Consider the following 6,913-nt stretch of genomic DNA (forward strand, 5'->3'; position numbering starts at 1 on the left):
TTGTGTGTTTAGCACCCAAAGTCAAATCTCCTTACATCACCATATATTTGATCCCTTTACCTTTATCCACCTCCCTCCCTCCCCTCTTCCCTCTGGTAACCACTGAACTGTTGTCTGTGTCTATGAGTTTTTGTTTGTTCATAATGTCCGTTTGTTGCTTTCAGTTTTATATCCCACATATGAGTGAAATCATGTGGTCCTCGACTTTTTCTGTCTGACTTATTTCACTTGGTATGATAATCTCAAGATTCATTTATGTTGTCACAAATGGCAGTATTTCAACTTTTTTGGAGCTGAGTAATATCCCATTGTATATATGTACCACACCTTCTTTATCCAATCATCCATCAAAGGGCACTTCAGTTGTTGCCATCGCTTGGCCACCATGAATAATAGTGCAATAAACATCGGGGTGCATATATCTTTACAGGTCAATGTTTTAAAATTTTGGGGGTAAATATCCAGAACAAAGATTCCTGGGTCACATGGTAATTTTCTTCTTAACTTTTTGAGAAACCTCCATACTGTTTCCCACAGTGGCTACACCAATTTACATTGCCACCAGAAGGGCTCTATTTTCTCCACAACCTCTCCAACACTTGTTAATACTTGTCTTGTTGATAATATTTAAACCCCCATTAATTCCCTCATTTCCTATTTATGAGACCTTATATTCCAAGCTAATCATGGAATGAAGAGCAACAAGGAAATCTAGGAAGGTAATACTATGAAACGATAAAATTTAATTTATGAATTTTCTATACTTCTAGATGATACAACTCAGTACATTTTAAATGTTGTTGTGTATAACGTGAGGATATTTTTGTTTTAAATGTAGGTGACCAAACCTAATGCCCAGAGATAACAGGTGTTTATTATAATTTTCATAGACTACATTTGAGGAAAGAGTCGCCCTCACGTATTCATTGCTGTACTTTCGATCAACTCTTTTATTCCAATTCACGCTTTGACAGTGACGTCAGATGCTCTCACTTTATTTTATAACTTGCAAGTGAGATCACACGTGAAAAATACTTAGTTTACTGCCTAACATGTAATTGCATTGTCAATGGTTGTGCCTATGTTTTTTTCTCTGCAGATTCATGTTTCATGGAGAAATAGGAATGAATGGGGCTAATGTTCTAAATCGAGTATCAATAATTCTTGATGTCTATTAACATTATGCATAAGCACATTTAAAAATCAAAAGGAACTAAATATAAAGAAAAATACTACAGACAAATAATGGTTTGGAAATATTACACATATTGCTGGAGAAATGAAATATGATATGTAATTTTCACTGGAACATTATATTTAGGAGATCCTAAAATGTAAAAAGGGACACAGCTCATTAACCTTTTAAAAAAATATTTTTAGAAGGATGTTATTTGAATTTCTGTGAAACTTTATAATGCTTTTAAAAATACCATGAAGTATGCTTTACAAGTAATTTCATCTATTACTTTCTTTTTATGCATAAAGAACACTAACACATTTCTGATTTTGCCTAATTCATTCCTCCAATTGCAACCTCATCTAATACATGACACTAACCAGTAATATGTTTATATCCACAGCCAAGTGATTTAGGGATCTACCATCGTAATATTTCTTAGGTCAATGAATACGCTGGTCTCTGAGATACTATGGGTAGAAATATTACTGTGATTTTCTCAAGATGTGAGCTTATTTAAGAGCTACTAATCTTCAAAACTCTGTACTACAAATAAGTTTATGCTTGGTTTCAAATGTACTTCACCTTTATTAAATAAGTAAAAACTATTCTGCAACAATTATGTGTGAATTATTTAAACTGTTACCATGCTATATAAATCAAAGATGAAAATGTTTTATGTTTATTAAAGAAATAAATTCATGAAGTCTTTTCTATATACACACACATGCACACACACACATATAATTTTTAAAATAATATTGTATTTGTTATATTGTATTGTGCTGAGAGCTTTTGGAGAAGAAATACTAAGTTAACATGATCCAGGTCGTAATTCATAAAAGAAGAGACTATTCTCAATTAATAAAAAGACTAGCCCTGCCTAGGCTATTCATAAGTTATCAGTAAGATAATGCTACAATATTTCTTTTATTTAAGGTCATAGGGCTGAAATGAGCCTAGGAAGAGTGGTTTAAAATAAGCTTGTTTCAAATAATATGATGTTATTTATTTTGTAAAAACTATTTTGTCTAATTTTCTATTTATATAACTATTCTAATTATTTAATTTTCTATTACTGAAAATTTTGTACATGTTCTGTGTTTGGAGGAAAGTAGAAAAAAAACAAAAGTAACACAAAATTATACATATAAACCAAAAAATAAATTAATTGTATAGTTTAAGGTTTATATACCTTTTAAATAAACTTTATTGGGGTGACATTGGTTAATAAATTGGTTAATAAATCGTTACAATTCAATAATATGTCATACGTATATTGCATTGTGTGTTCACCACACAAAGTCAAATCTCCTTCCGTCACTATGAATTGGACCCCCTTTATATAAAGCTTACCTACCTCTCCCATCTCCCCTTTTCCTCAGGTAACCACTAATCCGTTGTCTGTGTCTGTGAGTCTGTTTGTCCTGTTCGTTTGTTGCTTTCAGTTTTATATCCCACATATGAGTGAAATCATATGGTTCTCAACTTTTTCATCTGACTTATGTCACAGCATGATTATCTCAAGACTCATCCATGTGGTCACAAATGGCAGTATTTCATCTCTTCTTATGGCTGAGAAATGTTCCAATATATATATATATATATACACATCATCTTTAGCCAATCATTTATCGAAGGACACTGGTTGTTTCCATATCTTGGCCACTGTGGATATTGCTGCAATGAACATTTGAGTGCATATATCTTTATGGATCAATATTTTCAAATTTGGGGGGTAGATATCCAGAGGAGGGTTTTTACGAGTTATATGGTAATTCTATTCTTAATTTTTTGAGAAATCTCCTTACTATTTTCCTTAGTGGCTGTACTAATTTGCATTCCTACCATCAGTGTATAAGGGTTCCTTTTTCCCCAGAACTTCTCCAATACTTATTACTTGTCTTATTGATAATAGCCATTGTAACAGGTGTGAGATGGTATCTCATTGTGGTTTTGATCAGCATTTCTCTAACAAATGGTGAAATTAAGCATCTTTTCTTATGTCTGTTGGCCATTTGTGTGTCTTCTTGGGAGAAGTGTCTGTTCAGGCCCTCTATTTTTAAATTGGATTATTTGTTTCTTTGGTATTGAGTTGTATGAGTTCTTTATAAATTTTGGATATTACCTCCTTATCGAAGGTGTTGTTTGCAAATACCTTCTCCCATTCATTTGCCTCTTTGTCTTATTGATGGTTTCTTTTGCTGTGCAGAAGCTTTTAGTTTGATATAGTTCCATTTATTTATTTTTGCGCTTACTTCCCTTACCTTTAAGGTCAAATTTATAAAATCCTCTCTAAGATTCATATTCATGAGTTTAGTACCCACTTTTCTTTTATGCAATTTATTGTTTTGTGTCCTATATTTAGGTGTTTGATTCATTTTGAGTTAAATTTGGTACATGGTGAGAGATAGCAGTCTAGTTTTATTCTTTTGCATATAGCTTTTCAATTATCCTAGCGCCATTTATTAAAGAGGCTTTCTTTTCTTCATTATATATTTTTGTCTCTTTTGTTGAAAATTATTTGTCCATATGTATGTGGGATTATTTCTGGAGTCTGAGTTCTCTTTCATTGTCCTGTATTTCTGTTTTTCTGCCAACATCACATTGTTATGATTACTGTCACTTCGTAGTATAATTTGAAGTCAGGCAATATGGTACCTCTAGCCCTGTTCTTTTTTCTCAGGATTGCTTTGGCAATTTGTTTTGTGATCCCGTGTAAATCTAATAATATTTTTGTTCTATATCTTTAAAAAATAGCATTGAAATTTTGATGGGTTTGCATTATGCACTTAAAAATAGTTTTTTTTTGTATTCATATATGTAAATATTAGTGTATTTAAATAATCACTATTTGGTTGTTTTTACAAAAAATGAATCATGAGGCCAGCTATCATTTAATTTCAGTCTCTGTATTTATTTTATTTTAAAACATAAAGCTTAAATAGCTATTTAGGTATTTAACTGATGTAGAATACATTTTAACCATTTATTTGGAAAATTTTAATAAACTAATAAACAAGTAAAAATCTGTTTTTTATACTTTTCTTCTTTAGTGATAACCATTTTGATATGTTTACATTCTTTTTATTTATGACTCAAATCTTTTGAGTTTATATTAGTAAATCCCATCAAAACATGAAAAGCAAAAAAAATATATAAATACATGAGGTCGTTGATAAATTTTAGTAGGTCTGCACAGTTTGTTATTATTTGTATATATAGTGAGACACTTACTTTACCCTGACATACAGTAAGACAGTTAAATATTGGTTCAATTAAATTGAATATTCAAGATATACTTTTTGAATTATTGTTGCATAAAAATCACAAGTTGATGTGCTCAAGGAAAATTAATATATAAAACTGGAAAGCCAAAAACCTTTCGATTATTATAATCTTTTTCTTTCTCTCACTAGTAATAGCAAATCCTTGGTGCCACACTTTCCAAACATATCTAGAATTGTTCCACTTCTACCACTTTCACTGCTAATACTCCGATCCAAGCCATATTCATTTCTCATCCAGATTTTTCCAATACCCAACTAGTAGGCCTCCTTGTTACTATGTCTGACTCCCTGTGGATTTTTCCTCATTTGGTATCTACACCGATCTTTCTAAATGCACAGCATGATAAGCTTCTAAATAAGACACTCCAAATGGCTCTAATCTTACACTTAATCAAAACGAAATTTTTTTAATTAAATTAATTCCCTGTCTCTAAATGACGTTTTCCTTCCTCTTTGACCCCATTCGCTACCATTTTACTTTAGAATATGCAAAATATACTCCTTCCTTAAGATTTGTATTAGTTATCTACTGCAGCATGACAGTATCACTATAGATACAGTGGTTTAAAACAACATTCATTTACTAGCTCCATCTCTGTAGGTCAGGAGTCCAGGGATGGCCTAACTGGGTCATCTTTTTCAGACTCCCCAAGACTGCAATCAACATGTCAGCTGTGGTGAAAGTCTCATCTGAGGCTTGACATAGAAGGATCTGATTCGAAAACTCAGATGCTGTTGGCAGAAATCAGTCTCTTGCAGCCTACTGGCCTGAGGGCCTAATTTTCCTGCTTCCTGCCCTCATTTTCTAGCTGGTTGTTGGCTGGAGGACTCCTTAGTTTCTTCCCACATGAGCCTCTTCAAATGGCTGCTTGTTTCACCAAAGCCAGCCAGAGAGACAATCTTCTAACAAGATAGATATTACAACCGTTTGTAACAGATTGAGGAAATGACATCCTATCATTTTCTCATTACTCTATTGATTAAAAGCAAGTCAACCTTTCTGCCCACACTCAGGATTACATAAGGGTGTAGATATCAAAAATTGGGTGTCATGGGACTCTTAGAGTGTGTCTGTCACAGAGTCTCTATACCTGTCAGTATTATATCTATCCTGAAAGATTTTTCTTCAAATATCAATCTAGCTCCCTCCTCTCATTTTGCTGAAGTCTGTACTCAAATGTCAATTTATCATGAAAGGCTTACTTGTCCCCGTATATAAAGAGTGCCCTGTAGACAGTTTTTATTATTGTACTTTGCTTTAGCCATTTCATTCATAGTAGTCATTGCCATCAGACATAGTATGTATTTTTTTTTTCTGTTTCACCCTTCTAGGTATAAACTTCTTTATTCTCTATGCTTTATTCTCAGTTATAGCCTCATCTTCTAAAAAAGTCCAAAGGAAAATGTTCAAAAATCAAGAGTTCCTTTTTAAAAAATTTATGATGTATACTTATTTCATATATATAATAGTATTTAAAATGTCATATAACTGCACTGTCCAATATGATACTGTTAGATATATGTGGCTATTTATTTTTAATTAGTTAAATTAAATAAAATTGAAATATCAGTTTATCAGTTATACTAGCCACATTTCAAATGGCCAGTAGCTACACATAACACATAGTGCTACAGTGATGTAGACTACAGATGCTGAATCATTCTATCATGGCAGAAAGCTCTACTGATCAGCCCTACTTTATATATGTACCAGTTTTTTTCTTTTCCAGGACAGATTTTGACACAGAGAATAAACTGTATCTAAGTCACTTTTATATCTTCCATGTTTAGTCCAATCAATACAAAGAGCCTAGTCAATTTTACAGAAAAGTTGCTTGAATCAATAGATTTTTTAGTGAATGGATAAAAATGTACTTCAGACCAATAAAAAATTTATACAAAAAATGCAAGAAATTACTTAATTAACAGATATGACTTTTGTTCTGTTTTCTGTTATTTCCTTATGATAGTTCACAAAAGTGGGTTATGTTATTAAAAAAAAAATTGCAAGTCATCATGAGTTTTATATCAGGAATAAGAAAATCACTCATAAAAAATATCACTGTAAGTATAAGCACAGGGAAATGCATAGTATTAATTATCCAAACACTATATAGCATTGTTCTTTTCTAAGAGACAGTAGTGATAAACCAAATCATACCTGCAGCCTGACAGATCTTAGTAGCACTCAGCTTGTTTCATCTTGCTCTGTGCCTCTTGAAGCTCATCATAAAATCAGTAGGATTTCTCTGTTCAAAGATAGATCAAGATAGAAAACATTCCTTCATTTTTATGAAGAATAAAATGTTTCTGGTAAACAACAACCTGTCTTTTTTTTAATATAAACTATTATTTTAGGAAAGTACACTGAACCTGGAAATAGAAGGTTGTGATATGTCAGGAGAAAAATGTGACTGAAAGAATGTTGAACAAGTAATACATCTAT

At 32.0% G+C, this 6,913-nt stretch overlaps 1 long non-coding RNA gene across 1 annotated transcript in view; it reads right to left on the bottom strand.

The window, feature by feature from the left end:
• Window positions 1-6,913, bottom strand: part of LOC111733111 — a 57,869-nt gene that overhangs the window by 4,401 nt on the left and 46,555 nt on the right. Inside the window, exon 2 of the long non-coding RNA XR_002777833.1 lies at window positions 6,629-6,716. This is a non-coding gene — a long non-coding RNA (uncharacterized LOC111733111). The remainder of the gene's footprint in view (window positions 1-6,628; window positions 6,717-6,913) is intronic.

This window comes from Pteropus vampyrus, unplaced genomic scaffold (genome assembly GCF_000151845.1).
Source record: "Pteropus vampyrus isolate Shadow unplaced genomic scaffold, Pvam_2.0 Scaffold13, whole genome shotgun sequence".
In the NCBI taxonomy this organism is placed as follows: Eukaryota; Metazoa; Chordata; class Mammalia; order Chiroptera; family Pteropodidae; genus Pteropus; species Pteropus vampyrus.